The sequence below is a fragment of the Apostichopus japonicus genome, chromosome 14 (assembly GCF_037975245.1).
Source record: "Apostichopus japonicus isolate 1M-3 chromosome 14, ASM3797524v1, whole genome shotgun sequence".
In the NCBI taxonomy this organism is placed as follows: Eukaryota; Metazoa; Echinodermata; class Holothuroidea; order Aspidochirotida; family Stichopodidae; genus Apostichopus; species Apostichopus japonicus.
Window position 1 is genome coordinate 5,673,148 of NC_092574.1, and position 16,792 is coordinate 5,689,939.

At 37.5% G+C, this 16,792-nt stretch overlaps 1 protein-coding gene and 1 pseudogene across 2 annotated transcripts in view; both read left to right on the forward strand.

The window, feature by feature from the left end:
• Positions 1-871: 871 nt before the first annotated feature.
• The window catches only part of LOC139979892 (tripartite motif-containing protein 2-like), a 49,852-nt gene continuing 33,931 nt past the window's right edge, over positions 872-16,792 (forward strand). The window contains exons 1-2 of one of the 2 annotated variants that reach the window (XM_071991088.1): positions 872-1,004; positions 2,438-2,607. The gene's annotated coding sequence lies outside the window, so the exon portion shown is untranslated. Of the gene's footprint in view, positions 1,005-2,437; positions 2,608-10,742; positions 10,768-16,792 lie in introns of those variants that run through there. The other variant, XM_071991089.1, reaches the window with a different exon arrangement.
• LOC139980414 (U2 spliceosomal RNA) lies at positions 14,110-14,190 on the forward strand (annotated as a pseudogene).

Genomic DNA, 16,792 nt, shown 5'->3' on the forward strand with positions numbered 1-16,792 from the left:
CCTCACCCCACCCCCTCCCTTCTCTCTTAGTCTACTAAATTATTTTACTATTGGAGATTTAGAATTCAGAGCATGATCAGAACAAAATGGGGGGGGGGGGTAGAGAGAGGAGTAAAAATTGGTGACCCCATGTTTTGAAAAACCTACTGTGTATAGCATTTATTATCTAATGACAAAATGTTGTTTTGGGGATACTTGGACCCCATACCCCCCATCCCCACCCACACACATATTTTCGGGGTAAAATCATACATACACAGACAGAATATATCGATTTGTAAAGAAAGAAAGAAATATTGCAAAGTTCCTATGTATGTATTTAGTATACTCATGCTTCCCACCCAGGGCGGCACTGACCCAAAGCCTGTTCAAAAAATGAAACTGAAATATTGAGCCGTCTCAAGGTGTGAACTTTATCAGTTTTTTAGTAGACTATTAAATTGCTCTGCTATTAAACTTTTTGATAAGGTTATGTCCTTCCACTCAACTAGTATTATCTCGAAGCTAAGTGTCAGTGCTACGAACCAGGCCACGGTTATTTGTTTTTATGGTGAGTACAGGTATGTTGACGTTTGTACTTATGCAAGAGAGAGAGAGAGAAAGAGTTGGTGTCAAATAAACCCTCGAGTTAATATTGACTTTTGGTCGATACCAATCTGTCAATATATTCAAAGCTGTCGTCATTGTCGTGTGGTACTCTCAATGACATGATTTTTGCTGTTATTATAGCAATACTTGAATTTATTCATTTACCTTTGTTCACATCCGACTACCAAAAGAAGACTCCTTATATATCTTTATGTTTCCTTAACATCAGCACCAGATATTATTGCACAACCCTAACGGAACTTTCCGATGTGTTCTATAGCAACGTTACATTTGTAGATGCTGAGGAAACAGACTTATGTCCACAAGATGTGATTCTTTCAAACCATGAACAGCTGAACTCAAGATCTCAACTGTTATTACCAGAAGAGGTTTTAACTATCAAGTGCCATTATCTGGTGAGTGACACGTTTTGATACAAGTTTTGCTATGAGTTTTGATGCTTTATTTCAACACTAAATTCTTAAAAAGTGTTTGGATTCTTTGCATGCATTATTGTAACTGTCTTTTAGTAGTTAATGTTTACTATTAGTGGGCACCTATTATGTTTTTCCAAAAAAAGAAAATGCTCATATGAATTTAACAAAAATTGTATTTCCCACCCCCCCCCCCCCACCCCCCAAAAAAATTATGTGAGCCATTCACTCATTTTGAGCAAAATCAAAATGGTGCCACTTGTTCCAACTTTGTGGAATAATTTTCTGATATCACATATCAAAATGTTATTTAATTATTACAATTATTATTAATTTAATTATGATTCAAAGATACAAAACTGTACAGGAAATCTTGGGCATATAACAGGAGCATTTTTCAATACTTTCGTTGGTAAACAAAAGTTCATAAACCTCCAAATTTCTATGTGAACATAACTGAAGGTTACACACCAACCTCTCCTGATGGAAGCCAATGTAGCATGCAAATGACAGGTGTTTCTTCAAAGGACAATGTATCTAATTAAAGTCACTCTTGTATGATAAGACTTCGCTCAATCTGAATGGCATTGGGTCATTCGTAACATGGGAAAAAGTCTCTCAGAAGTCTCTTCTTTTATTGAAAGCAAGTTTTATTTTTTATTGGTTTTATCTTATTTATTATTGTTTGCATTTAAAATATGAATGTTTATCAAAAGTGTTATTGTTTGTTATTTTAAATTCTGAGAAATCTACTTTCTGCTAATCATTAGTCTATAGATATTAAGTATACTATTGATATTAATGGCTGGTTGCTATATAGGTTTTAGGTCAATACTTTTTTTAAATAGAAATAATAAATTGGGACAACTACTTGTTATCATGGTTCAGTAATCAATGACAGAAGAAGATATGTGGAGCAAGTTTATGACTAGAAATGACTTGTCTTTTAATCCTGGAATACATTCCCTATACCCCGTTAATACAAAACCCTGTTCAACTTTTGTTACTTAAACTATACTAAAACTAGTGCAGTTCCAAACATGTTCCAGTACATTCTTCATTCTGGTTGCTAGGGCAATGTTCTCAGCAAATATTAAGGAGTTCTTCTTTTCACTAAACATGTTACAATTAGGCCAGGCACTGCTCACAGAACATCAATAGCAACTTCTGTACAGAGACCTGTATGTAAGTTAAGATATCGGTGCAACAAAAGTGTTCTGGGCCTCCGCTAAGTTTTGACCTTTATTTTGAAACAGAAACAGACTTGATTAAGGATTATAATGCTTGTTGTGACAACAGAGCAACAATCAGTTTAACAATCATGATACTGTACTTGTTCACAGGTGGCAACAGTGTCACATTGTAAACATAAAAAAAAAACTATCAGACCTTTTCCGCCTTTCTTTTCTTGTCAGATTAGCTTCGCCAACATTTTCATCCATGTCTCATTGTTTGCGTAGTTCAGAGATTACTGACACAGGCAACTTTAGTAGTGAATAATTGTCTAAAAGCTTATAGAGGGCCAGACTTTTAGATCCTAGTGGAATCTTCTTGAAAGACAATTTGAAAACGGAGAAACGAACGGGTAAGTCATCAAATATTTCATGTATTTGGTTTTTAACTTGTGTCTGCTTGACCAATTATCGACTGACTCGATGTCCTGGGTTCAAATTCTGACCAAAACGGTATTCTCATACTTTGCATAGTTCGAATATTACACAGGCAACTTTAGTAGTGAATAATTGTTTAAAAGCTTATAGAGGGCCTGAGTTTTAGATCCTAGTGGAATCTTCTTGAAAGATAATTCAAAAACAAAGAAACTAACAGGTTACCTGTCAAATATTTTATATAAAGTTATTAACTCGTATATGCTTGACCGATATCGACTGACTCGATATCCTGGGTTCAAATTCTAACCAAAACGTTTCTTCGATACTGTAAACTGTTTAGACAATTTCTGTTTACCCTGTTTAAGCATGCAGATGAGCTTTAAAAAAAACAAGTAACCATAATTATATCTTAAACCTACTACTTTTCACAAAAATATTCTCAATGACAATTTTATATCACTTCTCAATGAAAATTTTATATCACTTGAAATGGGCGTTGAAGAGCAGCATTGTTATAACCCCACTATACATACAGACAGCATGCAGTCAGTAAATAAATTTCAACCCTTTTCAAATATTTGTTATTAGATGACCAAGTTTTACCTTTTTTTAAGACTTTCCCAAACTGGAAGGAAAAAAAAAAACTGTAGGAAAGATTAATATCTTTATCACACCGGGTTAATTATAGTATAGATTGTAAATATTGACTCGATCAAAACGTGTAATGTATTTGCATAGTAACTGTGTACAAGAGACTTGAAGTACTGGCTCCTTTCTTTATGATTTAGAATCAATTCAAACATTGCATGGTTTGATATCAGTTTGAAAAAGAGTGATAAATGGCATAATATTTTCAAATTTAGGATCAGTTTATGTAAACAATTGCTTGAATTAAACCACTGTTGTATATCTAAGTAGGTTGAAAGAGAATTAAAACCAAATCATTATGTTTGCATTACATGTAAGTTATAAAAAGAAGGCGGACTCCTCCAAAGTTGTATAAGTAAAGTCCAGTGGCAGAGCTAGGGGTATTGGTCAGGGGGGGGCGAGAATGGTCTGTAGGGGCGCTTTCGACACTATCTAAGCAGAACGCCACCACAGGTTGGAGCGGAGCGCACAGAATTTTTTTGAGTACAGATACTAGATCGCCGGAAACGACCCTTTCAGGGCCTTGCTAATTTGCAGCTAAACGAAGAATAGATAGGTGTCATCGCCATTTGTGACAACTAGGAAGTTTATATGGGTGTTGAAAGTACATGCGTTTCATCACAATCCCTGTGGTATCTTTGCAAAAAAAGTCAATAATCGCAAATAAGTAAAAAGTAGTAAAAAGCTGAAAAGGGCGCCAGCAGTCCATTTGACTCCGTCAGGGGGGGGCATCCGCCCCCCCTAACTGTATGGACGCTCCGCCACTGGTAAAGTCGTCCTCCAGTTTACAGATATCATGGTCCAATAGTGTAATCAGAAGCCTGGCACTTTGTCACTGAGTGATGTCATAGTGTCACCAGGATATGAAACCTTTTTTTCTTTTCACCTTTGCGTTTATTTTCATATATTAATGCTGCAAGTAACCAATGTTGCTAATCTATATAATATATGATATTATAATCTATAGACTATACCAGTATAAGGTCAAATTGAACAATTAATTTTTTGTGGAATCTGCATTGTCAAAAGCCTTTAACTGCACCTGTGAAAATGAACGGTACAGTAAATAAAGAGTTTGGCACAAGTGACTCAGTGATGCCATTTTTAGACTTACTCAAGTCTTAACTCTTGTCGTTAAAACCATGCTATCTTGCAGATGGCATAAATATTGTTCTTTACTGTTTTGGAAGTGTAGTTTATCATAAGCATAGAAATGTTTGTTTCTCCTTTTATAAAAATGATTAATAAAAAGTGGTTGAAGTTGACAATTAGTGTAGACTTCAAGTTATGGAGCTTTGTATTAAAGCTGTATTTTGTTCACTTATAAACTGATCAATTTTAATTCAAAGGATGTCACCTACATGTGGCTTGTATTTAATCTCCCTCCACTGCAATCATGTCGTAAAGATGTAATTGTATGTTATGGAGGAAATACAGGCTGAAGAAAATTCTTTTGAGTTCATTCCACCAGATGTCAAGGGGGGTGGGGGAGGGTATAAAAGGGAGGATGGGTTAAAAGATAGTTTTATTAAATCCTTACTTGCACGCGATCAATCTGAGCCAGTAGTGAAATCTTATCAATGTGTCTGCAGGACACAAGTATTCCCAGATTTTAAAGTGGTTTGTATTGTTTATAAGGATTTACCTTAATCCCATATTGGTTTCTTCCTGTTGGTTCAATCATGGCTTTTATCACCCAATTTGGCTGAAATGAAGCCACCCATTAGGAGAAATGGACACCTATTTGAGATGAATACCAAAATAACTGTCTTATCAAAGAATTGATAGGCATTATTGCACTTGTTGAATCATTGAGGGTATTGAACTGGAGCCATTGATATATTCATAGATTGAGGCCTGGAAAGATTCTATATAGATGTAAGGTTAACAACTCAACAGTTTAAACAGATAAGGCTTTATATTCTCTATGAACTTGCAGTTTGCTACAGAGACTACTGTACATACCCATAGATATATTGTGATAAATTACTGGTTATAATAGCAGATTTCTTCTGGTTTGGGACCTCCGGGCACAGTAAGGCAAAGTGGTTTCATAGTTTTGTGATTTGTAATGCAAGTTTAATTCTCCTTTACTAATGCATCCCATTCCCAATTAAGACCCCCCCACCCCCCCCACAATGAATCCTCACCCCATCCCCTCTCTCCCACCACATGGTAACCTCATACAGGGTGGGAATTTGGCAAAAAAAGTTGGTAAGCATTTTCTCATTTTTTGATGAAATGTGCTTACCAACATGAGCCAAGAGTTCTCAGTTGGTAAGCACAATTCATGAATCGGTAAGCACATCACAATGACCTGAAAAAGCAAATATCAAGTCGTGTTGTTTATAATACAATATGCGACCAATCAAATGAAGGCAAGTACAACCATACCAGCACATCCTGTGATCTAGTATCCAGTCAGAGCCACATAGAGGGTGATGCAGATGCACATTGTTGCTAAGGCAAATTCGGCAATTGCGTAGTTCATGTGTGAAGTTGGAATAATTTGCGATGCATACACAGTTAGTCGTAGGTATGTGACGGTCCATGCACGATCGCTGAGCTAGCAGCCAGCTGTGTGTGGCCTGCTCGTTGGTGCTTTTTGATAGCTTCGCGACAAATTAATCCTCCGTAACTTAGAAGCAGATTGCAGATAAGCATACTACAGTCCGATGCAGTCACTTTTTGGTACGCTCATTACAAGGGTGTGTAGTACTAGGCCCATTTGATTTTCTTATTTTGGTAAGCCATATTTTCATTCCAGTACGCTAGCGTACCAGCGTACCGTAAAATTCCCACCCTGACCTCATATATACATTGATGTGGATGTACATTGTATTACTTTTTACCCAGTACTGAAAGAGAATTATTTCACATAAGTAATATTTATCTGCAGTTAATATTTACAAGTTAACTTGTGCAAGAATATTACAAATTTATGATTGTACCATAATATAATAAATCAAAGGAAACTTGTACAGCAAAATCAGTAATGTCATGCCCTGTAAACAGCTAAATTATTCAAATTTTGGCGGTTCAATATGACACTACTTGCGTATTCATATGCTAAGACCTATTTTCATTGAGCGATAAACTTAAACTAGCCTGCTTTTATTTTAATTACCCTCCAACAGTGATATCCTCATTAAGGATCTATGTGTAACCATGGAGGCCTGTTTTACCTCCGTGGTGTATTACCAATCGACTGCAGAGTTGATGAAATTAAGCGGTGTTTGATTTGCTGTAAGGGTTAATTATTAAACAGGGCTTGAGGTCTCTTGCGATCTTTTATGTGCAGAGTAACAAATCTCTCCTCTCTTTTTGAAAACTAAATCGCTTTATTTGCGAAGCTTTCAGTTTCATGATCATGATTAATCTCCTGGATCTATCAGTCAGTCTCTCCTCAGACTGTTTCAGATTGAGAGGTGGATGGTGCTAAGAACTCATTATTACTTTTGACACTTAAGACATCTGAGATCACTCAAAAGATTCAACTGTTTTAATATTCAGCGGAGTATATAAATCAGTTTATTTATACAGAGTTTACTCAAGGCATTTTGCCATTGTGTACTTGTACTAGACAGTTGAACTAAAACGTATCAATCTTTTAAAAAATAAGCTACATGATTTTGTTGTTGTGGACAGGAACAGGCTTATCCTCATCTGTTCTCATTTCCTTTCCCCTTAAACAGGAACAGCTGGTCTCCTTTATCTATGTACCAGCTCCCTTTTCAAACAGATTAACAATGTTAAAGCAAGGAGTCATAGAACAGTATAAAAATGAGGAAGATACACTAGAATTTAATTTTGTTATTTTTTTAAAGCTTGTTATCATCCCTATTTCCTTCTTCTTTTTCATTTGTTTTGATGTTTGCTTTATTTTATTTTATATGGCATGTTAAAGCATGTAGTGTATGCATTATCTTAATATAAGAGTAAAATCAGTCTAAGCGTCCACACGTTCTCCATGCTGAATCGCCTGTATTATAATAAGGCACAATATGTGATAATTTAGGATTTATCAGTATATAATACGTTTCATGGTTTGCAACCTCTTGTCACCCATATTTATCACATATTGATCTTGTCAAGCTTTTAACTTTGCTTTCCTAAGAAGGTATAAAACGATATATTTGGCTGCAAGATATTATACCAAATCAGCCCTGGTTGTACCATACAACAGTAACAAGTTACAACAAATATTAAGGTAAAATCGTTTGAGTACTGCTAGCTACTATAAAGCACTGTGCCGACAATACAACTTCTTCCCCTCAACCAAGGAAACCTAAGAAGCACCTCTACAATCCAAGCAGGAAGCCTGGTTTGTTAAGTGGAACGGTACACATGAAGAAATCCCACCTCAAAATCTTCCTATCTTATCTTCTGTAGAGTACACACATATCCCCCATCTTCCCTTTCCTCTGTCCCTCTCCCCACCCCCCCCCCCTTCCTTCTTCCCTTCCTCTTCCTCTTCCCTGTAGTTTTTAAGACTCATGTATTTCAGGACAAAGTTTTAAGTAATTTTTTTCTGGTTGTCCCTTGGACAACTAGGTCTTACTTCTTAGTTTTGGAAACAGCAAACAAAGAATGACCAATATGTACACTGTAGGAGAGATATGTGTAGGTTTGGTGAATAGAACACCAATATGTACACTGTAGCAGAGATGTTTAGGTTTGGTCAGTAGAACACCAATATGTACACTGTAGGAGAGATGTGTAGGTTTAATGAATAGAACACCAATATGTACGCTGTAGGAGAGATGTGTAGGTTTGGTGAATAGAACACCAATATGTACACTGTAGGAGAGATGTGTAGGTTTGGTGAATAGAACACCAATATGTACCCTGTAGGAGAGATGTGTAGGTTTGGTGAATAGAACACCAATATGTACACTGTAGGAGAGATGTGTAGGTTTGGTCACCAATACAGTAGCGCTTTGGGCCAGTCGAAACCCCCTTCAGGTCGATCATAAACCTACCACTATCTTCAAAGGGATGGAGGGTGATACCATTTTATCAATTTGACCTATTTGCGGTACTACTTACAGAAATTTGCACGTCATGCACCACTTGATCGAAGAAGGTCTGCATCCTGTGTTTTTAAAGTGTACTGCGCTAAATTTATAGACGTTCAGAAAACAAAACTTGAACGCATAGGTCTTCATTGTCTAGACAGGATGTATGATATCTATTACTGACTGAAGCATTTTAAACTCTGCATGGTAGCAATTCTGGTGAATTTCAAGCTATTTATATCATTAGCAATTAATCTATGAAAGGTTGATGATGAGAGGCTAGCTGCATTTTAACCAGATTTAAGATATAAGAAAAAAACATTGATGTTCACAAATTAGACCATTCTAGGAGCTCATGGTCAGTTATACATGGCCCTTGCCATGGTAGGGAAGGGCAGGGGAACTGCCATGTCCCCACCCCCTCTCTCCAATAATATTCATAGCAATGTCCTTAATGTGGAAAAGATTACACCATAGCTGTCACTTTTGACACCACTGAATATTGGCCTCACCCATTCCCCCCCCCCCCCCCTTACTGGAACATCAAACGTGTTTTAGAGTCCCTAGTTCTCTATAGATTTATTAACCATAAAGTATTCTGTCCTGGAACACTGATTGGATAATTTTATTTAGAAGGCATGGGCCAGGATAGGCAAAAGGGAGAGGAGAATGGCCCTCTCATAGACACTGAAGGCAGTGAAGGGACAGTATAATGGCCCTCTCATAGGCTGAAGGGTACAGTAGAATGTCCCTCTCACAGACTAAAGGGACAGGACAATGGTCCTCTCATAGACTAAAGGGACAGTAGAATGGCCCTCTCATAGACTAAAGGGACAGTAGAATGGCCCTCTCATAGACTGAAGGGACAGTAGAATGGCCCTCTCATAGACTAAAGGGACAGTAGAATGGCCCTCACATAGACTGAAGGGACAGTAGAATGGCCCCCTCATAGACTAAAGGGACAGTAGAATGGCCCTCTCATAGACTAAAGGGACAGTAGAATGGCCCTCACATAGACTGAAGGGACAGTATAATAGCCCTCTCATAGACTAAAGGGACAGTAGAATGGCCCTCTCATAGACTAAAGGGACAGTAGAATGGCCCTCTCATAGACTGAAGGGACAGTAGAATGGCCCTCACATAGACTAAAAGGGACAGTAGAATGGCCCTCACATAGACTGAAGGGACAGTATAATGGCCCTCTCATAGACTGAAGGGACAGTAGAATGGCCCTCTCACAGACTGAAGGGACAGTAGAATGGCCCTCTCATAGACTAAAGGGACAGTAGAATGGCCCTCTCATAGGCTGAAGGGACAGTAGAATGGCCCTCTCATAGACAGAAGGGACAGTAGAATGGCCCTCTCACAGACTGAAGGGGACAATAGAATGGCCCTCTCATAGGCTGAAGGGACAGTAGAATGGCTTTCTCATAGACTAAAGGGACAGTAGAATGGCCCTCACATAGACTGAAGGGACAGTATAATGGCCCTCTCATACACTGAAGGGACAGTATAATGGCCCTCTCATACTGTAGACTGAAGGGACAGTAGAATGGTCCTTTCATACACTGAAGGACAGTATAATGGCCCTCTCACAGACTAAAGGACAAAATGTACCTTAGCCATACTGCACTCTAAGTATAAACATAAAAGCCTTAAACTGTTTATTGCTCCTCTTTGGTATGCATCTTTCATTTCTCCCTCTCCCTTTCTCCTCTTCTAATTCCCTCTCCTCATGAACCCCTCTCCAACCCCCTCCTCAATCGCAAGGGAAAGGCTACACCCATAGTTGCATATATATGTGTGGGGTCCTTTTGACAGCCTTTTCACCAGATATTGAGTGAGGCCACTATAGGGCATTATTTGTATTAGTGAGGTACAATCACTGCATTTGTAAATTGCATTGTACAATGCACTCCACTGATGGAATTTATCACTTGTTTTCTTTCCATGGTAACAACTTACCTCGCCATAGGAACTCATAAAGAAAGGGTTTGTGAAAAAGATGAAGTTTTGTTGAACTTTGTATAAAATTGCTTCTGCGGTATTTATTGGAATCTAATCAGGGCAATGCACACAGACACACAGATTCACACAGTTGCTATAACCTTGACTGGCAGCTTAAGGGATTCTCATTCAATGCATATCGAATCGCTGTTTAGATTTTAACCAGCTCTATTCCAGTTCAAAATCAAATGAACACTTTATATCAATATTTATGAAGAGGTGAAACTTGTAGATCTGAGGTCAGCCAAACCGCTGGAGTTGTGAGAAATTTTGAGAAATTTACTTTATTCGGAAATTAGCCTCAGGCTTCTGGGTTTTTCAAACGAAGAAGGCCATATTCAATGACAGATGGCAAAGAATCCCGAGTACCGTGGTGTGGAGTTACTCGCTTCTCTTACGCACGTACGTCGGTTAAATCCGCAATCCTGCATGGAGTATATAGTTCTTGATTCCTTCCTGAAGGTAAGTGAAAATAGGACAAATTAGATCTAATCTCAAGCGATAATTTGTATTAAGCCTCTAAACAATTAGTCTTATCCTGTCGTACAGATCAGTTCATTCCAATAATCTTTATGCAGAAGTTGTTACACTTATGTCACACAGTTTCTACCATTCAGTTACATTCGGTTCTGTAATGTTCTGTTGCATTCAGTCAACAGTTTTGTAGGTTTTAAGGTAAGCTATGAATCTAGGCATAAGTTTTGTGCCCTATAGTCCCATTACGATACAACTCCTTAACAAAACAAAAATGCTCCAATTTTACCTCAAAATTTTTGAGAAATTATTTTTGTTCTTGAATATATATTGAATCTAGAGATTAAATCTCCTTTGGCTCCAACTTTGCATATAATTAAAAACACAAATACAAGTCTATAAAGAAATAAGTTGAATAAATACCATAAAAATATTAAAGTGCTGTTATCATGATAAAAAACATGCTCAAGAGCACTGTACAAAAGAACCAATACCTGGAATATAAAATTACCAAACTTTAGAAACCTAAAAGTAATAACAACAGCAATAAAAGTTAAAAATGATATAAGACAGGGTTATAAACCACAATAAAGAACATAAAAATATAAATATACATAAAAATGGGCACAGTAATTGTGAATAAAACAACGAATAAGATTAATGCCCATACTCAAGCCTAAAAAGATAAGTTTTGAAATGCTTCTTAAAAGTGTCAATAGATGTGATATTTCTCAAGTGATGAGAAATATGTAAAATTGAATGAAATTGGTGTTAAAATTACTCCTTTACTTATAGTCCAAAAGGTGTTTTATAAGTATATGGATTATTTTAATGAAATAAATCTTGGTTTCGAGAAACTAATTGCCCTACTGATGCTCAAATAGTATGAAATGGCAAATATCACCATTCCGTTTTCCTTTCATGTGGTCTATAAGCGGTAGTAACCATTCTCTTTAGAGCTAACAATAGTATGTAAATTACTTCTCTCAGTGGCGTAGGAAGGTACTTTTGAGTGGGGGGGCTGAAGACTGATGGCCGGCCTGGGGGAGGGGTCTAAGGGGAGGGGGTGTCCCCCTCCCCTTTGGAATTTTTTGCATTTCCAGGTAGCCTCAGATGCAATTTGGTGCAATATAGCACACTTCAACACCCACTCCATTTTGTAAACTTAATTTTGTATTTTCACCAGGCCTTAGATGCAATTTGGTGCTCCAAATGAGATTTTTTTTCTCATTTGGAAATGAAAAAGGGGTTCTCTGACTTGCGAAGCGGGGGGGCGGAATGATACTTCCGCCCCTCCACATTTTTCACTGGGGGGCTGGCGCCCCCCAGCCCCCCCGGTTCCTACGCCCTTGACTTCTCTCTAATTAGTTGAGTTTGGTATCATGCTAGTTATCATTCCAATTATGGTCTACAAGTTTCAATTTTACATATTGCCACACATACATCTTATCATATTACGCTTGGTTTCTTACCATGGGGTCCTTAATCTTTCTATATTATGCTTGGTTTTATTCCTGTTAGCTCATACACATACATCTTTCTGTATTATGCTTGGTTTCTTACCATGGGGTCCTAAATCTTTATATATTATGCTTGGTTTTATTTCTATTAACTCCTACACATACATCTTTCTGTAATTATGCTTGGTTTCTTACCATTAAGTTCTAAATCTTTATATATTATGCTTGGGTTTATTCCTGTTAACTCCTACACATACATCTTTCTGTATTATGCTTGGTTTCTTACTATTGCAGTCCTAAATCTTGATATATTATGCTTGGTTTCTTACCGTGGAGTCCTAAATCTTTATATATTATACTTGGTTTATTACTGTATATTCCTACACATACATCATTCTATATGATGCTTTGTTTATTACTATATATTCCAACACATACATCATTATATATTATACTTGGTTTATTACTGTATATTCCTACACAACCATCTTTCTGTATTATGCTCGGTTTTTATTCCTGTTAACTCCTACACATACATCAAGTTAATATGCCATGAACTCAATTGTCTGTTGACCTTGTTAAGAATTCCCCTTGACTGAATATATTGTTATTGCTACCCTAGTAACACATATCAACACAACCATAATATCTGCGAATTACAGCTTAAAAGAGATTATCTTCGTCTGTTATAAACATCAAAATTATTTCTGTATCCGAGCAGAACTATAGCCTCAATCAAACAGCTGAGTAGTACCTACAGTACACTAGTTTCAACAGTGTGGATAGTTTGACGTAATTCTCAACTTGTAATATGGTAATATATGTTACTTTTCCCCGTCTTTTTTGGGGGACTGGGGGGGGGGGAGGAGGAGTGATATCATATATTTTACCTTTTCTTCCCTGTAATGGTGACATATTAGCACATGCCTTTCCTTCTATAGAGATCATTTTAATTAGTAACACATATCAACACAACCTTAATATCTGCAAATTGCAGCTTAAAAGAGATTATCTTCATCTGTTATAAACATCAAATCATTCTGTATCCGAAATCAGACATCTGAGTAATACTTACAGTACTAGTTTCAACAGTGTGGATAGTTTGACATAATTCTCAACTTGTAATATGGTAATATATCTTACTTTTCCCTTCTTATGTTGGGGGAGGGGGACAGGGGAGGGATATCATATATTTTACATTTTCCACCTTGTAATGGTAATTTCAACACATGCCTTTCCTTATATAGAGATCTTTATTTTATTAGACCGTAAATTAAAGTATTGAATCAATAGTAAATGTTATTGGTTTACATCCATTTCTTATTTTCTTTCTGGTTTTCTTTACAATTTAATATTCCAAGTTTTATGTTTCCTATGCTTTGTAAAAGTGTTATGACAAATCAGAAAGCTAAAATTGAAGCTAGATTGTATAGGTGGATGCAAGTGAAATTGAGGGCAAGTCATTTGGTAAAACTGACATTTTCATCCCTTTCCTCTTCTTCACATATATTGCATTTATGCTTACAAAATTAATGTGAAGCTTTTCACAGGTAAATTGAAACATGACATTCTTTCAAATATTCTCTTAATTCAGTAATTATTCTTGGTAAGTATCTCTAACTATTTCTCAGTGACCTGATTTCTATGACACAGTTCAATTCTATCCAGATCTTATTCCTAAGAGGCTTTAACCATCTCAAGATTACGATTTGAAAGAGGTTTATAGCGATCAAGGGATTCAAGGCACAAAAGTCCTGGTTATACTTATGTCATACCTTACATTTGTGCATAAAAGACTTCAAAATAAGATTGAATCTATAAGGTTCTGCCATCCATTAAGATCTTTTTACATCATTGATTAAGTTAACAGATCGCTTCTCGGCCTTTTGGCTAAGATCATGTGTAGTATCTGTTCCCTTTCGAGGGGAATGAATGGTGATGCACACCTGACGATCGATGATCACACAGTCACAGTCCCGATGCAAGGGGACTGGGGTTGAGAGCGGATCAGTCGTTCGGTAGTTTGGTTTTCGTGCCCAGGTTCTTTCCTGGGTGACTTTTCTTAAAAGGTACTAAGTTAACAGATCCTACTACACTAGTATTGAAACATTTTGTACTTGTTTGCACATGTGTGGTAAATGCATATGTGTACTTGTATAGTCAGTCATATTATATGGAAGTCAGTACAGGATCAAGTAATGTTGTTAGGCTCTATTAGGTTCCATCTTGAATGAAAAATTGTTTTAATTTTGCTTCAAATTATGTTATCAGTAATGTTCGACACACACATCATGCAGGTTGGAGGACAGTAAATGGTCTGATGGCGTCCCTAAAAATACCCGACTGGTAATTTTTTTTACAATACCATCTTTATTATTGTATGTGAAATGTGGGACGAGGAGAATGGCTACCCACCATATCTCTCCTGGTGACCCCACTCCCATGAGTAGTCCAATTACAACCATCTCATGTAGGCCTACCCACCCCCCCCAGGTTACACCCTTTCCTTTACTGTATCAGCCCTGGCTCATCCACTAAACTGGAACACACATACACCACATAAGCCCCCTCCCCCCCCTCCCGAGTGAGCATGGACAATGCTGTCAGGGAACTACTGCCAATTATTGTCATGTTGGATAAACTGTTTAGTAGTTTTGATGGTGATGTCATAGTGTTCTGTTCTCTAACATATCTATAACAAATCTTCCTATAATCATGCTATTTCCACTGAGCCGTATAATCTCTAGGTTATATGGAGGTGATACCCACTGCTGGGATACCCATGTATTACTGTCTTTAACTTTGCATCTCGATTCCTTGGGTAGTCAACACAGGCGTCCTTTATTCCCTCGAGGGACCACAGTGCTAGCTTGTTAAAACTTCTTTACCATCTCATGTTTATTTCCAGCAGGGGCCTTTTAGTTTGTTTGGGATGTTTCCATAACAGAGAGGTAGGCCTGAAGTTAACGTTTTAAGTTGACTCCACTCCTGGGAGGGGGATCCTGAAAAATCTCGGGTCTGTTTAGTATTTATTTGTTCTGATTCTAGTATATCCATGGAAATATAAACATACCTTCCTGTTTAGACTGCAGTTAGTATTTATATCTGTCTGTGACTGATAGTAACATCAAGTCTTGGACAAAATAAATGTATGAAAAATGTAGGCTATCTAGTCTGATCCCAGCCATGTCATGCTAATTAAAGGGCAGTCATCTTCTAATGTTTGAATAAACTTTATCATGAACTGTACATACATACGCACTGTACGATTGACTAGGTCAAAGTTCACTTGTGCAGGCCGGCCAAAACGAGAAGAAAAAAGTGCCTTAGGAACAAAAGTTTTGTTCCTGAAAATAATTGCTTTGACTTGAAATTTCGAAAATATATTTCAAAATGAAATAATTGCAAAGGAAATCGTTTATACTACTACTAGTGATCGACCCACGGTACCGTTATGGTTTGCAGTCAGAGTCACTGCAGCTTGTCAAGTTTTGCGAAATTAGCTAGAACCGACATGACTGCGCCCTCTAGTGATGATGGGCGTGGCTGGAGAGGCACATTAAAGGTACAGGCAAAATAATTTTTACATGTGCCTTGTCTTTTAGTTTTGTTGAAATATTCTATCACAGATCTGCCCTAATATATAAACACCCCCAAAAAGCTCTTTATTTCAGTGAGTCAGTGATGTAATTTAGTCAGATGTTTATGGCTGGATAAAAGATTAGTCCACTATTAATGAAGGGGTTTGCAGGCCACATGAACAAGATTTTGAATACCTTTTGGGACGCAGGATAATTTTTTCTGCTGGTTGTATTTTTGGACACCTGTGAGCTGTCAGTATATATATACAGTATCTATCTTGTAGTATACTGGAGGCATTATTGATTGACTTTGGATAGACACATGCCAGATTTGAAACACTGCCATGTGACTTTAAAGGCATTGAAGACTCGCCCCAAACCGTGTGCCGCGCTCTGAAAAAGTTAACTTTCCGTTGCTTGCAAATTACATTTTCTTCTTGTCGCTACAAAATGCAGACAGTAATGAAACGTGATACCTTGTTATCTTTTATCTAGACCTGAGATGTCCACGCTGCTATATACACTGTGTTGTGGGTATAGACCATAGCTGTATGTATTGACTGTACACTAGTGTCTAATTACCGACAGTAGCAAGCTGTGTGTGTATTTTATGGGATCGATGATGGTGTCTAACACTTCTATTACACCTCATTCGAAAACTAGGTCAGATTACCGGCATGAGACGTTTCTTTGTGCGCGAGTCTTCACACCCTTTAAGTTGGATATTTGTTACTGCTCATAACCTAGCTATATAATGACAGATGGTTGGTCCATTAACATGGAATGGTGCACAGGATTTCAAAGTTGGGCGGGGAGGAGGCCAAATTCTAAATTTCCCCCGAGTTAGGTAGTGGCACGAATCTTTATGTACAGGCTGTGGTCATAACTTTGACAAATGAGGGGTGTGACTGTCATTGATTGTGAAGCCTCTGTAGGGGGGTCTGGGGATGTTCTCCACCCCCTCCCACAAAT